The sequence below is a fragment of the Ranitomeya variabilis genome, chromosome 1, assembly GCF_051348905.1.
Source record: "Ranitomeya variabilis isolate aRanVar5 chromosome 1, aRanVar5.hap1, whole genome shotgun sequence".
NCBI classification, from domain to species: domain Eukaryota; kingdom Metazoa; phylum Chordata; class Amphibia; order Anura; family Dendrobatidae; genus Ranitomeya; species Ranitomeya variabilis.
The window spans coordinates 648,157,984-648,177,582 of record NC_135232.1 but is presented as its reverse complement, the minus strand read 5'-3'; the positions used below and the strand labels follow the sequence as shown (position 1 = coordinate 648,177,582).

The window sequence follows — 19,599 nt, the reverse complement described above, 5'->3', positions numbered from 1 at the left end:
GAGTCAATAAAAATCACAAAAGTACAAAAAAAAATGAGCATAATGGTTTTTCCTGATGAGGAGAGATTTCTGCAGCCGCTCTGCGTGACTGCAGACGGCCGAATCGTGAAAATGAGCAAAGTGCACACTGTCAGGATTCCCCTCTATTTCCAGCATGAGTGCGCAGTCACCTGCACACTTGTGGTCACCTGCGGACTAGATTTTCAACTGCTTAATGAATGAAAACAGGTAGAGAAGAGAAGTCTATGGAGTAGATTAATCAAACAAACATTTTTAAGAGAATTGCGGTGTAAAACTATTTGAAATGTCACCAAATTTAGAGACTTTGGCAATTGTACTCCAGTTCTAGCCCATCTCGCCACCTTTTTCGAAAGTAAGTGGAGCCTTGTCAGGAGGGGTCATGGTCTAGCGTGACTGAAAAATTAATCCTAATTTATGTTACAAAAGTGGTGTAAAGAGCAGAAATGTACTCCAGTGCTGCACTGGAGTACGCTCCTTGTAGTGAAGCATGGCAGATGAAAAATCAAGAGTTAAAGGTTATAGCAAAATGTGTTTCCATGAGATGTTCTCATGGCAGGGACAAAAGAATGTTTGAAGATTTGTACTTATCAAACACCACCTGTTTCTGGGATAGGGATTGAATGAGACTGCGACCTTAGATTTATACTGGACCTGTGTTACCAACACATATGGGTTAGATAAGCAGGCGCATTCCGGGGAGACAGTTCAAGACAGCGTCATTGCTTTAAGTATCTTTTGTATGATAACCAACATTCCAAGAAGTTAGTTATTCAAATAGATATTAACCAATAAGAAATAGACAAGTATATCTGAGTGACTCTTGTATTCTAAAAGTAGAAAAAGTCCCGTGATGTACCGTAAGTTAGATAACGCTTATGACCAATGCCTTGTCTACTTGCTGCAAGGTGTGAATAAAAAATTGCCTGGTTCCAGATGACACCATGCCTCGGGAGATAATAAATTTGGCGCATGTCAGAAAAATTAAGGGGTACATGCTTCCTAATAAATTTAGCACATCTTACTCCAGAGCACTGTTCAACAAGATGCCAGTTTTGATGCATCGGAGCCTATATCAACAAAGGCTTAGCATCTAGAAGGGATGAGGAAAGAAGCTGCTATATTAGTGTAGACCAGATTACTACTGATATTGAGAGCTTAGGTCCAAGAGGACAGGTTGTGGACAGCCAAATTCAATAAGCAATGGATAGCCAATGATGGGATTGGCAAAGGAGAAAGGTGCAGATGGAATTAGGGGAGAGACAAATTTATAGGGCTGTATGTAAAGCAAACAAGGGGTGAATCACCAGTTAACTTGAGTCTGCAGACCTGTGTGACTGTGTGAAAGTTTGGTGCTAGTTACTTATCATTTTGGCATGGGAGCTGAAATCTGACACGGTTAATATCTGCAAGAATTTTGTAGTCTAAAACCATGTTTGTCTAAATTTGCTTAAATTTGGTCCTTTTATCCCTCCAAAAATATTTATATCAATAAATAAAAATGTCATCTACGACCACGGCCGGTGAATACAAAGTGGGAAGGAAGGGCGACACTCACTAAAAATATGTTGGTTACTTTATTTCATACAAAAATGCTGTGATGTCCTCTCTCTATCAGATTTACAACAAAATGGCTGCTTCATTTCTTATTTCGGCTTTTATACAGGCTATGATAGCCCCTCCAGATTGGCTGTGCTACACCATGTGATGTGATAACTTCAAAGCATTATGAGGAAGCCAGATCAGTCGTATCTAAGGTCATGTGAGCCTTCTCTGGTTGATGCAATCTTCTGCAATGTATAAAATGGCAGCAGTCATTATAGGCAATGTATGAAAATCAATTTGGAAATTTGTTTGAAATTGTCAGTTTCAGCAAATGTTACAGTTCAATTTGCATTGAATAGATTCACTCATCTCTAGTAGGTAAGTGTATTTTAAATATCTTCAAATGCCTTCCTGTCTGAGAAAACCACCACAGGTGTAGATCACATTTTTTCGTTCTGTCTCATTGCAACTTTGGGTGGTCATCTTAAATAGATTTTCATGGTATTCTTAAAGGGAACCTGTCAGCAAGTTTTTGTCATGTACTCTGAGAGCAGCATGATGTAGGGGGAAAGTGTCTGATTCCAGAGATGTGTCACTTACTGGGCTGCTTGGTGCAGTTTGGATAGAATCCCTGTTTCCCTACTATCAGCTGTGTATAACCCCGCCCACACCACTGATTGATAGCTTCCTGTGAACCCTGTATACTGCCAGCAGGCTGCCAATCAGTGGTGGGGGTGGGGTTACAAAGTTCTTCCTGACTAGCACGCAACACCTAGTCTTGCAGTGATAATCTCTTGCAGATAAAACACTGATTAAATTGAAACTACAGCAAGCTGCTTAACAAGAGACACATCCCTGGAATCAGGCTCCCTGCCCCTACATTATACTAATCTCAAAATAAAGAGCAAAAACTTCCTAACAGATTCCCTTTAAAGTATGACCATAGTTCTCTTTTTTAGCAGTCTTAATTGTCAGAACTTCTCTATTGCTTATTAACATTTTAACCTAACATAAGCAAACTGTCATAAAGTACTTTTTCATACATATTCATAAAAGATGGTTTCTTGTATCCATTGTTACCATCACTATTGGCTCTTATTAGTTCTCCTCAGAGTAAATGGACCCTTTAAAATGGAATCATTCAGCATTTACATTCTTGTCCAACTGCCTCCTATTCTCTAGCTTTGTGATAAGTCAGCGAGATGCACTTCTTGATTGTGTAATTGTTTGAGAAATGTTTTGATGACAGTTTTGAGCACTGGATAACGACTGTTTTTATAAAATAACATCTCCAGAATAAGAGACAATTGAGATAATTAGTTATTTATGAACCGATTCACTGTTTTTTGTTTATTTCTATCTAGTAAATATTTTAGGAAAAAGACAAAGCTCAATTTTCTTCATTCCTTCTTCCATTCTTTGGTGAAATACAAATAGATAAGTAACAGAACAATTTTAAGGGTAGTCCTGTCCAAAAGACAAAATTACCTTTTGCTAGTTAAAGTTCATTTATTACATGAACTTGGCCTAATTGCCTAAGAAAACAAAGCTATTTGAAGCTATAAATTGAAGATAACCTGTCAATTGCCTTAAATATGTAATTATTTTAATTGGTGTTAAACAATTACGGTAACTGTTCTGAATGTGGCATAGTTTTTCTTGTGTTTGTGCCTCACTCTATCTTCCTTCTAAGTAAATTTAGTCTTTTTAACCAAGTGGTTCTATTTTCTTCTCTATGGGAGTCTTCTTAAGGGCTATGCCCAGTTGTCTAAAAATTACTAGATAAATATGCAGGGAGGGAAGGCCATATCTCAAGGACGGAGAGGCGTAGGAAGAAAAGAAAAACAACATCAGATTCAGGAGAACCGCGGCATTTACGCCAGGTGAAAAAAAACCCCGACATTTTAATTTTTGTTTCTTAGTATCAGCCGAATTAGAAAATCTCGAAATTAAAATCTTCACACTGGCTACTAGAGCAAATACAACATGCTGATGCTTCCTACTTTATGTAGCTCACTTATCAGTTTTACTATATAGATTGAGACCAAATTAGCAGAGCTACCCCATTATTGTTAGGGGGTGAATTCATTATGACAGCTCTAGAGTACAGTTTGTGCTGCTGAATGCATTAAAAAGTACATGTATCATTTTGTTATTATTATTAGTTCTTATTATTTCTTATTTCAAAAGTTTTCTAAATTAGAACTCCGTTACATAAAAGTGATGAATGTTTTAAATATTTAGAATTGAGAGTCCTCAGTGGTTGATACCTTTTAATGGCTAACTGAAAAGATGGTAACAAATTGCAAGCTTTCGAGACTACACAGGTCTCTTCATCAGGCATAGACTAATACAAATTCTGAAGAATCACATATTTATGCACAACATAGCACAGAAAAAAAAAAAAAAAAAAAAACATGGATAAGACAGGTGGCATGAAGCAGAATTACCATGGGTGATAAACAGTTACGTCCATAAATATTGGGCCAGTTCTTAGATAAGGAATGTTTTATTGTCCTGTGATTAGGGTCTCTGTTGTGATGACCCCACATGGTCTGATGGGCAAGTTCATTAGTTGATGTAAAAAGACATAAATCCATGTGACATTCATTCCTGCAGTTAGAGTGTCAAAGGTCGTCATCAGTTTATATTCCCAGACTTTGTTTTAAATCACATTTATTTTCACTTGTAGAATTTAGGAAGAAAATATAAAACATTTTGTAAGATATCTTAGTGTTATGCCTATTTCCACACACATCGGTCATTTGTCTCTGGCCCGATCATTCACTCAAATATGTCTTCAGATCTGTCTGTCATAATAGTCTAAGGATAAAAGAGGGCGGAGGTCTACGCCGAAGCTTGAGGGAGAAAGAAGCCACAAGTCACAAAGGGAAGCATTTTTGTGACTAGAGAGTAAGATGCAAAAAAATTCAGAATGTAAGTCATTTAAATGCCTGAAGTACAGTTACAATTGAAATTATTAATCCCCCCATTGCAAATTAGATTTGTTAGCAACATTTACAAACTTTCTGCTGTTTGCAATAATCCAGCCATAAAAGAACAGCAAATTTTTGCTATTTAAACTGAGAGCCGCGTGATTTAGAGGCAGAGACCCTGATTTCAGCAATTGTCACACTGCACTGATGCACTTCTCAGGAGGGTGTCAGTCAGTACCGGAGAGTGCTTACAGCCACAGCTCACTTCTATCACCATCCCCTGATGATGATTAATTTGAGGGTGGTGCAAGAAGCTGTGGGGCGGCACTGGTGTCAGTCAGTGCTTCTACCTCTGATGACATTTTCCTTCACAGTTAAGAACAGCGGTGGAGGTAGAAACAAAGTTTGATTGGCCATTCATTTGTGACACATGCACCTTTGAGAAGGGAAACCTGTGCCCATTAACCATCTGATGTACACACCTCCCTTGGATTTGATCACTATTGATCTAATTATAAACTTCAACTATCTCCCTCCCCAATACGTCCCTGAAGGAGGAGGGCGAAACATGCGTTGGGGCAGCAGGGATGTGCTGAACCCAGTCATATTGCATGTTAGCATCTATGCTTTGTTTGGTATACTAGAAAGATTGATATTTTATAGGGGATTATTTTTCTACCTCTTTCTTACTATGCCAATTACTGTCCTGCTATCCAAAATGTCTTGATATATGCCTGCACTGGATAGTTCATGCTTTGTATCTCCACATATTAAGCAGCACTTTGCCTTCCTATTTTTAAATATGCAATTTGAAATAAAATATTTATGAGCAAAATATTCTCTTCTGGTTGGGCTCTTGTTTATGACCTAAATGTTTGTTGAGGTTACTCACCTTTCCTGCAGCGTCTAGCACCATGGATCCAGGACATCTTCAGAGGGCAGAGATGCAAGAAATTGTAACCCTAAGTAACTGCAGTGCCCCCTGCTGAGGTCCTTTTTCAGGTGAGGTGACACATGCAGCAGGGAAGTGAGTGCAGCGCCAGCCTCCTGTGATGTCCTGTTTGAGACTCCTTTCAAATAGAACGTCACAGGAAGTTCAGTAAAAAAAAAAAAACACATTTATGGATTAGCCTGATAGGGAGAAAAGGTATTTTAGGTATTGGACCACCCCTTTAAGTTTCCTGACATGAGTTTTAAAGAGCATAAACTATTTGGAGTGACAAATATGCAATATGGGGCAAGGTTAGATGACTTCCAACACATCACAAAGTGAGAAGTTATTTAAAAGCACAAAATTAGCTCTGCTGGATTTGTGCAATAATTATACATTGCTTTGTTTTTCCTATATGTGACACTAATAGGTTAATTTAATCCACAGAGAGGCTCCTAACAAAACACACCTGCTTAGCCCTTTCCCTGTGTGAATTCAAGGGATTCTCCTTCTTGGAAGCTGAAGAACTTGCAAGGAACACAAGTGGAAACTAGTACCCATTAAGTAGGTCCTCAGAGTCTAGTGAGATTCAAGCTACAGGAATAGAACAATAACAATATTGTTAATGCTGATACTGGATTAACTATAATCCATCAATCCTCAGATCATAAACCACACGGGATTGATCAAGCCTGTGAAGTAGGCAATGCTTATAGTGAATAACTAAATGCAGTGGTAGAGGACTCCCGAAGATCTCCCACATCAGTATTACAGGCCTGGTTAATATTATACAGCCACAATGTGGCACCTATAGAAATTTATGTTATACTGAGGCAAATGAAAGTTTGAATCTGTGCAAAAAAATGCAACATGATCCAACTCATATGTGATTATGGAGCCATTCTCTTTTGCAGAACCCATATACTGCTGATGTTTATTCAGGTGTAAATACAGGACTTTTAGGCCACGTTCACATGTAAAATACTGAACATCAGTATTTGTAAACCAAAACCGTGAGTGGTTGAAAAATACAGAAGTAGTGACGTGTTTCTATTATACTTTTCCTTTGATTGTTCTACTCCTGATTTTGGCTAACAAATACTGATGTAAAATACTGACCACATACTGAACATGTGAACGTGGGCTTAAAGGAGGATTGTGTTCATGCCTGTGATGGAGGTTTAGGCCAGTCTCACACGTCCAGATAATTCCGGTACCGGAAAAATCGGTACCGGAGTTATCCGTGTCCGTGTGCCCGTGCATTTCTGTGGCACATCAGTGCAGCACACGTGTGCCGCCCGTGTGCCGACTGGGTACCACACGCACCGTGCAGGAGACAGCGCTAGAGATAAGCGCTGTCCCCCCCACGTGGTGCTGAAGCCGCCATTCATATCTTCTCTGCAGCTGCGTTTGCTTTAGAGAAGATATGAATAATCCTTTTTTTTTTTTTGTTTCTGGTGTTTAACATAAAGATCCCTGTCCCCACCCCCCTCCCACCCCCTGTTCGCCCGCCCGCTGTTATTAAAATACTCACCTGCCTCCCTCGCAGTGTCCTGTCCTGGCCGCACCTTCTACTGTATGAGCGGTCACGTGGGGCCGCCGATTACAGTCATGAATATGCAGCTCCACCTCCCATAGGGGTGGAGCCGCATATTCATTTCTGTAATGGGCGGCCCCACGTGACCGCATACAGGAGAAGCTGCGGCCAGGACAGGACACTGCGAGGGAGGCGGGTGAGTATTTTAATAACAGCGGGCGGGCGCACAGGGGGTGGGAGGGGGGTGGGGACATGGATCTTTATGTTAAACATGAGAAACAAAAAAAAGGATTATTCATATCTTCTCTACAGTCAAACGCTGCTGCAGAGAAGATATGAATGGCGGCTTCAGCACCACGTGGGGGGGACAGCGCTTTCTGTAGCGCTGTCTCCTGCACGGCACACGGACTGCACACGGACTGCACACGGACAACGTCCGTGTGCGGTACGTGTTTTACATGGACCCATTGACTTTAATGGGTCCGTGTAATACGTGCGCTCCCACGAACACTGACATGTCTCCGTGTTTGGCACACGGAGACACGGTCCGCAAAAAATCAATGACATCTGCACAGATGCATAGATTTCAATGTGTCTACGTGTGTCAGTGGCTCCGGTACGTGAGGAAACTGTCACCTCACGTACCGGAGCCACTGACGTGTGAAACCGGCCTAATACTGATATTCATTATCCCTAGACTTAAGCCGCATTCATACGTAAGAGATTTCTCTTGTACGCAAAAATAAAGACCAACACTTGGTCAGCCCCCCCCCCCAAAAAAAAAAAATCAGACATGAGCAACTACATAAACCTTAAACAGAGGTCTTCTATTTGTGAAAAATACCTCAAAATTCTATAGTAACCTTCATTTAAATATTTTTTTCATAAATCAATAGCACACGTGAAGATAACAAATTTTGCAAGATATTTTATCAGATAAATCTGCTTCTTTCTCCTCCTGGACTGATCTTTCATTCTTAAAATTCTCAATTCACAGGTAAAATCTGTATTCAGTAAAGACAGATTTTCCCATTCCTGAGATAGGAGATGATAGTTGGTGCTCATTAAAGGCTATATCTGGGACTTTGTGAAAAACTAAAAAAGGTGCCTAAGCACTAATAGGCAGGTAGTTGCTACCTACCTGCCTATTGTGCCCAGCGCCATTCATCGCCGGCACAGAGCGGTCACCGACCGCTCCTGCCGGGGACTCAGCTGCCTCTACTAACATCACATCGACAGAGCAGCTGCTTTTTTTTCGCTCTGCTCTATAAATTCTGATTGAAAAAGTCACACCCTGTCGATAGAGCAAGGCGGTACAGAAGCAGCCATTCTGTCAACATGTAGGTAGCATGTTTGTGAAAAACTAAAAATGTGCCTAAGCAAAGTCCCGGATATTCCTATTAACTTCTATTCAGAACTTGCAGCCGAATGGCTGTATCTTTCTCTAATTCCTCTCCATAAAATCTTTTGAACACCATCTGTCATCTCCTATCTCAGTAATGTGAACAACTGCCTTCACTGAATACAGATTTTACCCCTTAATTAAGAATGAAAGATCAATTCAGTTGGAGAAACAAACAGATTTCTCTGATACAATATATTACATTGGAGAAACAAACAGATTTCTCTGATACTATATATTACAAAGTTTCTTATCTTCTTAATATTGATATATAAAATAGAAATTAAAAGGTCGATTATTTACAACTAGTTCAGACCAGCGTATAATCAGTCCATATGGACAGATCACGCACCTTTGAAAAACAATGGTGTAGTTCACATGTTCATTGTTAAACACAGACCTATGGTCTGTCTAAAAAATTGTAGCAGGCATTACATCCATTTTTTGGATAATACACATGCATTCATTTCAATGGATGCATTTTGTTAAAAATGGATGTTATACGGACACTATCTGCATAGAAGCCTTTTTTTTCCATTGCAAAAATTCAGGAAAGAGTATGAAAATCATCATTTTTCATAAAGAAAGAACAGTTCATTTTTCCTCTGTCATCTGTAAGTCTGTGCTTTAAATTCCTATATATACATCTTATAGATCAACAATTTAATATATCATAGAAGTCCAAATGCAGTTTTTTATGTTAACAATGGAAATGGATCTGTAAAAAACAGATGTCATAATGGTGTCCATATGACATCCACTTTGAATATAATGGGACAGTCCAATCTGAAAACTGGATCAAAGTAGTTCATGCTGCGTTTTTGTTTTGTTTTCATTATACAACGTGATTTTCACGATGGCATTCGAACCAATGATTGTATATGGTGCCATTCACACGAACATGATTTTTCGCCTACCACGTGCTCCACGCAAAATCACAGAGACACGTCTGATTTTGATCTGAGTGTAGTCAATCAATGCAAATCTATGGGTCCATGAAAAAAATCTGACAGAATTCGGTTGACATGTTGTCTTCGTGTACGAGAAAAACTGGTGTCACGTGACCCAAATTCTGATAAAAAAGTAGGTCTGTTTCTCATACGTGGAAAATACTAATTGCTGTAAGAAGTCCATGTGTAAGGAGAAGGACATACTGCCCACTTTCCCCCCTGAAGACACGAATATTGTTGTGGTGTATAAATGACCAGTGTTATTAGTGATAGATTGTATTTTTCCCAAGAGTAGGGAGAGATAGTATAGATATTTGGGAGTAGCCCAGAGTGGGAGGGGGCTAAGGTGAAGGGACAGAGACAGTTTCCTGTTAGGAAGTTAGATAGGGACAGCATGCAGTAAAAGCAGACCTATGGTATGAGTAGTGAGCGAGTCTCACGTCATGGGTGTACCTGACGCAAGTGGAGACCAAGGCAGTAGATATAGAGTGATCCTGAGGAAAGAGAGAGAGAAAAGGAGAGAAGTTACCAAACGACCGAGTGATGCATTGGAAAGGGGTCGTGGGATAGGACGCCTAGCAGTATAGCCTCGAGTTTATAACTCAGAGAGGTAATGGGCGAGGACAGAACAAACAGCGTGAGACGAAAAGAGTGCCCTAATTGGGTGTTCCAAGACAGGAGTGTCAAACTGCATTCCTCAAGGGCTGCAAACAGGTCATGTTTTCAGGATTTCCTTGTATTGCACAGGTGATCATTTAATCACCTGCACAGAATGATTCCAGATCCTTGTGCAATGAGAAGGAAATCTTGAAAACACTCATATTTTGAGGCCCTCAAGGAATGCAGTTTGACACCCCTGTTCCCAGGCATCAGCAAGCAGAGAAGCTAAGTACTGGTCATATTGAAAAACTAGTTCTCTTAAGAGGGAAGAGGAAGCGGAACCGCGGGTTGAGAATAGAACTCTCACTTACTGGACGGTAGTACTGTGTTGGGTTGTGGTGAAGGCAGGTGATCTAGCATAGACAGAAGCAAAGTGAGTTAAGAGAAAGGAACTGAGACTGTGTATGAAAATCCTCTGTGTGTTGAAGGAAACATTTATTTAGCTATCTACCCGCTATCTTTTGTACATAATCCCCACCAAGTTATTGTTCAGAATTTTTTTTATTTATGACTGATAGTCTCCCACATTGAAGTCCTCAACATCTGGTCCTGGCCAACAAAAGTCATCGATAATATGCAGCCTGCAAGGGCATAGCGACCCCATAGACAAAGTCCACATACCCAGCTTGGACCCACACCTTTATGTAACGTGCCGAGGCATAAGAGACAAGTACCTCGTCCATGGCTACCGCCCCGTGCCATGTTACACATGTACATGGCTGTACTCACGTGTTCATCAAAGAACATTGCACCTGTAATCACCTATCCTTTCTTAGTTTTAATGTTGGCAATAAGTAACCCTTTAATGGGGTTATCCATTGCTAAAACAGAAGCGAATGGTGCTGATAAAGTAATTACCCTAGAACCTTCCTAGTTGCATGCACGATCTGATTTGACAGACATGTATCATGGACGTGTCCTGTGGAAGTGAGTGGCACTGCACTAGAGGAAACTGGATAAATCCCTTTACTCAATGTTTTGTTCTGATTTGTTCTGAACTGTTTAGAGGGGAGGTTTCAGGTACTAGAAATTCCTCCCCCCGCTTAGCCCATATTGCACGAACACCATGTGCCACGTTACAGACCACACATGCATTGCAGTGGGGTATACATTGCAAGGTGGCTGATGAACACATAGTGGACGAGAAATATGTATCACAGAAGTGGTTGTCCTCTGTGATATAAACCTGGAGTAATGCTCTAGTACACATAGCACTAAGAAGGGTTAATTGGCCATATAAGGGCCGGGATGATTGTGAGTAGCTGAAGAGTGGGACTGGATGGCTGCTTACCATATCTCCACCACTGGGTGTGCTTCACATTGTGAAATGAGGCCTGTGTGTCTCAGTCATGTCTGTGTGTGGACGTGTGCAGACGTCCATGATTGTGTGCCTTTGCTAAAGGACTAAGCACTATTGTATGGACTTTTTACTTTAGGTTTCACAGTGTGTTGGACAAGGGCAGTATTTCAGTTTTCCTGTGATGTAGTTTATGAGGACTGGAATAAACCTGATTTTTAAATAGAAACTGTTCCTGTGATACATCATCCCACTCCCAAGTGAGTACCATTGTTACAACATGACACCTGGATCTTGGTATTCATATATCCATTTCTTTTAACATATTAAGGTGAGAAATGCACCTTATTATTCATGCACTAATACGCTACGTTCCCACCATGACTTTAGTGAGATTTTTATGCTGTGTATTTTAGAAAAAATGCAAGTAACCTATTTTACTTAACCAATTTACGACTTATGCTGTATAGGTCTCCTCCCCCTGTTTGATGCGGCTCCAGCGATACGCCCGCAACTTCTCCGGCACGTTAGCTGATTTCATCAACTGACATGTGCCCCTAACAGCTGCGAGTAGAATCGCGATCCACCCACAGCTGTTAACATGTTAAATGCCAATGTCAATCTCTGACAGCTGCATTTAACATGATCGCGCCGGAAGCGCAACATTAGCTCCATCCATCGGCGGCCGTGTCACATGACCGCGGGTCGCTGATGGGTTGGCATGACAACCCGGGGTCTGCAGGAGACCCCTGTGGTTGTCATTGCTGAATAGCTATGAGCGCCATCCTGATGAGCATTTTAGCTATACATTGCAGACCTGAAGCCCTGGTATGTATATCACAAGCGATCGGATGCTGGCAGCTTCTAGTATCCCATAGAGACTACTGAAGATAGTAAAGAGGAAAAAATAAAAAAGTTTTTATATGCCAGAATTAAGGTTTTTTTTTGGTAGCCACAACAGTGCATTAAAATGCCATAATGGACAATCAAAACAGTGTATCTACACCAAAATGGTGTCAATAAAAACATCAACTCAACATGCTAAAAAAGCACACACTTGGACCCAGATCACGAAAAATGGAGATGCTACGACTCTCAGAAAATGGCACCATTTTTTTTGTCTTTTACAATTTTTGGATTTTTTTTTCCCACCAATTAAATAAGAAAGAATCTATACATGTTTGGTATTTGCAAACTCATAATGACCTGGAGAATCATAATGGCAGGTCAGTTTTAGAATTTACTGAACATGGTAAAAAAACAACAACAAAAAATTGTGGAATTGCACTTTTTTTGCAATTTCACTGCACTTAGAATTTTTTTCCCCATTTTCCAGTACACTATATGGTAAAATCAATGGTGTCGTTCAAAAGCACAGCTGGTCCTGCAAAAAAAAAACAACCCTCACACGGCCATACTGATGGAAAAATAAACATTTCATGGTTCTGGGAAGAAGGGGAGCGAAAAACAAAAATAAAAAAATGGAAAAACCCAAGATGGTGACAGGGTTAATGGGTGCAAAAAATCTGCAAAATCAAAAACTCACCCAAAGCTCATTGTGGTAACATAGCCTAAGGGTATGTTTCCACTGTCAGGATGGCCGGCGGTATCGCCGCAGCGGCGAAGCCGCTCGGTGCTAAGCCCCGCCCCCTTTCTGGGACGCGATCATGCCGGATGTGTTAACTCTTCACATCCGGGATGATCGCTCTCTCCCATAGCGCCCTGTGATATGCCTTGCGGGGACGCTGCGTCCCCGCAAGGTGTACGGACATGCTGCGATCTGAAAAGACGCGCAGCATGTCCGTAGTCGCAGGGCCGCCGCGTGCGGGTTTCCACGCATAGTGGAGACGGGATTTCATAAAATCCCCTCCACTATGCTGGAACATCTGGACGCTGCTTGTTTGACGCTGCAGCTCTGCGCAGCGTCAAACAAGCAGCGTTTCCTGACCGTGGAAACATACCCTTAGGGTATGTGTCCACGTTCAGGAAACGCTGAGTTTTTGACGCAGCGTTGAGCAGCATGCATAAAAAATGCAGCGTCCAGATGTTACAGCATAGTGGAGGGGATTTTTAATGAAATCCTGTCTCCACTATGCAGTAAAAGACGCATGCGGCACACCCGAGAAAACTCACATGCGGCGCGTCTTTTAAGAACGCAGCATGTCCTTAGGGTATGTGTCCACGTTCAGGAAACGCTGCGTTTCTGACGCAGCGCTGAGCCGCAGCGTCAAAAACGCAGCGTCCAGATGTTACAGCATAGTGGAGGGGATTTAATGAAATCCCGTCTCCACTGTGCATTAAAAAACGCATGCATTTTTCCCACAAAAATGCACATGCGTTGCGTTTTTTCAGAACGCAGCATGTTGCTACAATGAGCAAAACACGCAGGAACACCGCAGGTGACCTGCCAGTGACCTCAGGTGCATTTTTGGTCAGGATTTTACCTGCATAAAATCCTGACCAAAGCCTGAAGCAAACCTGAACGTGGACACGTGCCCTTACATTGCAGAAAAAACTCAAGGACAACGCAGGTGACCTGCCAGTGACCTCAGGTGCAGATTTGGTCAGGATTTTACCTGCATAAAATCCTGACCAAATCCTGAAGCAATCCTGAACGTGGACACATACCCTTAAATGCCTTTTTTGCTGAAAAATTCAGCAAAAAAAAAAAACCGCAAGACATTGTCAGGTTAGCGGAGTAATCTGCAGATTTCGGGGTCCCCATTTGAAAAAAATGAGTAAAACCAGCATAAAAAAGGTGCATTTTTGCAAAACAAATGGACAAAAAACTAAAAACTACATTTACTGATGTATTCAGCAAAAAAAAACAAACTGAAAATCGGAGAGTAAAATCAGCACCAAATATACAACATATGCACCCACCCGAAAGGAAATAGTGGTGCTCGTGAACAGTAACAGATGTCCACGTACGTGTCTGCCCACATTTTTATCAAACTTTGCACCCACAAGTTGCATACCTGTAGCTTTGTACTGTGCGCCAGCATCTAATGTTTGCCATAGGCCACGGATCCCGCTAGGTCACTTCACTGAACTATATACTGCTTGACGAGAGAAACCGCAAAACAGCGGTGCATCTCTGGGTGTACGTTGGCCTCCTTCACAATACGCCATGTTGGAACCTCACACACAACACTGCTCAGTAAAAGAGCCGCCCGACTGGCAGGAATGGTATTTTAGGCCTCAGCCATTTCATACACTGCTGAGGTAAAATGAAAGCTGAGCATTGGTGGCTATGGGCAACAGACAGCTTTACTGTGAGACGGCTCTGATGGATGAGGCCTGAAAAGCGTCGCCCTGTTCACACCACACAAGGGATATGGGGCCAGTTTTTACAGGTCACTGTATATAATACTCACCAGATACATACGTTTCTCATAAAAGTATATATAGAGACGGCAGCGGGGTAACTTGTAGCTCTTGTGCCCCAAAGCAAAATCTGCAAAAATGGCCTCCACCTACCATGTCCCATGAATATAACTGAGGTTCATAATGTGTACAGTTAAATGCAATCTATTGTTCCCTGTGACCAGCCAGTCTAGCTGGGAAGGAATTGCATGTAGGGTAAACAATATTTTTTATGGTGAGCTCCCAAAATGTGTGCGGAGTATAATGCTGGCAGACTGCACTGTCGAAATTCTGCACTGTCGCATTATGTAAATGATGTCATGTGTTTTATACATATGTTGTGTCATGTGAAGTGTGAACTGTGCATTACAGTTATAGGTGTAATCTGGTGAAAGGGAACCTGTTAGCAGGATTGTGCACAGTAACCTACACACAGTGTCAGGTCTGCGCCGTTATACTGATTACAATGATATCTTGCTTGATGAAATCTGTCTTGTGGTTGTTGTTTCATCTTTATTTTCAGTTTTGTGTTAATGATATGCCCGCGGCGGCCTGTGGGGGGTCTTCATGTGGTGCCCTGAATAGCTATTCATACTGACGGCTTCTGACAGGTCACTGATCCCTCACTGACCTGCCCCCTAGTTTACATAGTGAATATATTTGTACATACTTAAAAAAAAACTTCTTCAGGCAGGTCGTGGCTCCTGGCTGCAGCATAATCGCATGTTTAGTGTGTTAATAATAAATGTGCTTGAGGTTTTCCTGAGGAGTATAAAAAAAATATCAATTTGAAAATGGCGTCTACCGCACTTGCGCAGTAACAGCTATCGGTGTATATAGAGGTGATCCAATAGCTGCAATTGCGCAGGCGCCGGCGACACCCTCTTGGAGGACATTTTTTTTCTTCACCAGCAAGACGGCACCGCCGGCGCCCGTGCAATAGCAGCTATCGGATCACCTCTATATACACCAATAGCTGTTACTGCGCAGGCGCAGTGGGCGCCATTTTCAAATGGATTTTCTTTTATACTCCTCAGGAAAACCGGGCAGGTCAATGAGGGATCAGTGAGCCGTCAGAAGCCATACTGATGAATACCAAATCAGAGTGCCACATGAAGATGAGTCACCCACCAGGGCAGCGGGGTACTCCGGTTTTAAAGGGGATGTCACAGTGGCTGCAACCCGCTCCGTGGCCCTGGGACTCAACTAAAGGGGACGGTCTTTTAAGGGAAAAGTGTTTATAAATCTGTCGTGACACCAGCTGTGGTGTTCAGTCAATAATTGGACCGACGCTGCGTTAAAGGGGTCCTCTAGGGGATGTTATTGCAGCACTGATGGTACACTTCCCACAGGTGAAGCGGGGTCCCCAGGGGTCCTATGGTGTATGGTGGTGATGACGGTTGCCGGTAAATGAGTAAAGGACGCAAGTTGTAAGTGTTTACCTGGTTTACTGTAGTTGGCAGGCCACAGTCCAGGGCACCTGCAACAGGTACATAGGAGTCCAGGCAGCCCGGAAACAAGCGGAATCCCCTTGGCAAGTCAGGTTAGGAGCCTTCCACTCTGCACTTGCGAAAGTCCCTTGCTGCCTGAAGTGTTCCAAACAAGGTCCTAATTCTTTCAGTTCTTTCTCCTGTCCTAGTCCTGTATGGCAGGCAGCTTGAGCTGTACTTTCTGGGGTCTCTACGTGGTGACTCCAGGCTCCAGGATGCTGCTGTGCCACATGCGTAATTTGGGCAATGTCTGTATTATCTTATGCCCTCTGGTTCTGCTGAGTGTCTGTAGTTCCACTCTAGCCTCGGGTTCCTGGTACCCGGTCTCTGCGCACTGACTCCTTGGAGGCTTATTCTCAGCTCCCTTCAGCCCTGAATCTCTCCTTAGCTCCTTTCCTGTCTGTCCTCACTCACAGATTGTCTGTACAAACTGAACTAGCTCCTCCTCCAAACCAGGATCTTTATTCAGGGAAGTTGCCCTAAAACAGGGTTTTAAGCTCCCCCTCCTGGTCTGGATTTGGAATGTGTTGTGTGTGGGTGCTTTACCTGGTGAAGAGAACACCATTGTCTCTGAGCATGATATTACCCTCCCTGAAAGGAAAGTATCATCACTGCAGCAACCGGTCACCTGGGGTGCTGCAAAGATGCCCCCCCATAGGCCGCCCCAGAGCACAAGCATGTCATTAACTCAAAATTGAAAATAAAGATTAAACAAAAACCACAAGACAGATTTTATCAACCAAGGTATCATTTTAATCAGTATAACGGCCGATCTGACACTGTGTGTAGGTTACTGTGCACAATCCTGCTGACAGGTTCCCTTTCATGTATCGTGTGGGATAAATATTGTTAGTATAGTAGGCATAGTGTGCAGCAGAAATATAGGGAATGTAAAGTATAAGTGATATAACAGAGAATGTTGTAAAGGTGATATGCCCAGTTACATATTGAAGGGACATAGTTAAAGTTGGGACTAGCCCATAGTGGGCAGGACAAGCCCCAGTAAAAGGGGATTGCTTCTTGTTAGATAGTGAGATAGGGAATTTTGTTAACCAAGGTCAAGTTCAAGTTGCAGGGAGCAAGTATCTATCATTTGGGACAGTAGGAGGTCTTACTGGGATCCTTTGCGGACATTCTTGCAATATTCGACACCCAAGGCCAGGTAATATGTAGAGTGTCTTATCCTCTGGCGAACAGATGAAGTTGTATGTGGAGATCGCTAAGGAAGGTAACAGACCCTGGGTGTACTGCGGAACTGGAGGGAAATGCTCGGGGTTGACACAACCAGTAAGCGTGGAGATAGTCCAGGAGGAACGAATAGTAATGCTGAAAATGTACTGTATTAAGGAAACAAGAAACAAGGAATGTTGTGCCAGATATTGCATGTTGCAATCTGATGAACTTGAACTGTCCAGTAAACTTTTGTGTGTTTAAATGAACTGTGTGTGCCCTGAGTTATGTGTGGCAGCCTCATAAGATGAAGATCCTGGAACAGCGGAGGTCTGTGGCCTACAACTGAGTGTGCTACCCACAACACATTGGGACTGGGACACGATTTTCTTGGAAAGTGCCAGGATCTTACGGAGCATCAGCTCGACCACGGCTAAAACCATGCACAACACTCGTACGAGAACATTGTAAATGTGAATAAAGCCTTAACCCCTTCACCCCAGCGCCTGTTTTCACTTTCATGACTAGGCCAAATTTTACAATTAACTAGTGCTGAGCCACCCCCTAGTGTTCGAGTTCGGTTCGTCGAATTGGGGCGAGTTCGACGAACACCGTCGAACCCCATTGAAACCAATGGCAGGCAAACAAAAACACATACAAACACATAGAAAACACCTTAAAAGGTGTCCATAAGCTGACAAATTGCTCAGAAGACACAACAAACACATGGAAAAGTCACAAGTACATATAGTCATGCGAAAATAAAAGAGGCGGAGGAGTAAAAGGAGGAGAAGACACAGATATAAGCATGTCATGCCCTTCTAAAATCAAGAAAGGCTGGAGTAAAAATCTAAAATCAGCCTACTAACACCCAGACGTCGTAACAAAAAAATGTTAAAAAATAAACATCTTTAGGTAGAATCGCGAGTCCATTCAGAACACTTTCCTTAGAAGACATAGTGGTATCCCCGTTGGGAGTCGTGCCAAAAAAGGAACCCAATAAATTCAGACTAATCCACCATTTGTCATATCCAAGGGGCAGGTCAGTAAACGACAACATCAACGCGGAACCAAGTACAGTACTATATACTGTACCACCTTTGACGAGGCAATCAGGCGGGTCATCAAGTTGGGAAGGGGCATCCTAATGGCCAAAACAGACATTGAGGGGGCATTCCCAGTTACTACCTGTGTGTCACGATCAGCTGCAGCCGCCGACGCCCCCAATCCGGCCGACCTCAGAAGGCGTGGGGCGCACGGGGATGCAATACGGACCCTTTATACCGCAGAGGGGGACCCGGGCCTACCCGAACTAGGGGAGGGCAGAGACCGGGGTTCTGTGGCAGCTGAGCATGAGGACAAGGAAAGAGACACGTAGGACTTGATTACACTGCACAACTTCAGGTATAGAGAAAGTAAAGTGTACTAAAGTAAAGTCACACAGTACATAAACCAAACATGACTATGCCAGGCTCCCGATTCCACACCTCCAGAAGGGTACCACCCAGTGGACCCCCAAGGCACCAACGGATCACCTAGGCACATATAGGCGGGACATCAGGACACAGGCAGGACATCAGGGTAAACAAGGTCATCAGGAAGCAGGCAAGACATCAGGGTACAGACAGGACATCAGGACACAGGCAGGGCATCAGGACATCAGGAATACCGGATAGACATCTGGGACACTGGCGTGGCAGCCCAGGGCATCAATTACATCAGGACATCGGACACAAGAAGGACATCAGGACATCAGAACACAGGCAGGGTTACAGGGTACAGACAGGACATCAGGACATCTGGACCCAGAGTCACCGGCAGACATCAGACAGGAGTCTTTTGGTTCCGGACATCCGACACGGCCTACAAGCATCACCAGTCATCAGGCTCCAAGCTCCAGGCAGCGGTCATCAGGTTCCAGACTGCGGTCGTCAGGCTCCAGGCATCGGACCTAGGAAGGAACTCAAGCGTGATGGTGCAAGCACCGCCGTACTGGATGTGGGCCAGACGGGGTTAACACCACATGGTAGTCAGAGCACAGAGTAGTAGATGCTCAGCAGAAACACCGGTTACAAGAGACACAAAGTCACAGGGTGTGAGGCTCCAGATGCAGAGGGATTCCAGGAATATAATCACAGCCGACACAGTTCAGACAGGTTAAGGTACAGGACGGGTACAGGATCAAGGATTCAGGCCTGGATATACCGCCTCCAGGACAGGCGCCAGAACAGGACAAAACAGGAATCAAGGCAAGGACTTTGGTACCAAAACATAGACAGGAGAGGTGCAGGAACACA

General features: G+C 43.0%; 1 long non-coding RNA gene across 1 annotated transcript in view; it reads right to left on the bottom strand.

The window, feature by feature from the left end:
• Positions 1–1,656: 1,656 nt before the first annotated feature.
• The window catches only part of LOC143815315 (uncharacterized), an 84,091-nt gene continuing 66,148 nt past the window's right edge, over positions 1,657–19,599 (bottom strand). Inside the window, exon 3 of the long non-coding RNA XR_013223722.1 lies at positions 1,657–1,808. This is a non-coding gene — a long non-coding RNA (uncharacterized LOC143815315). The remainder of the gene's footprint in view (positions 1,809–19,599) is intronic.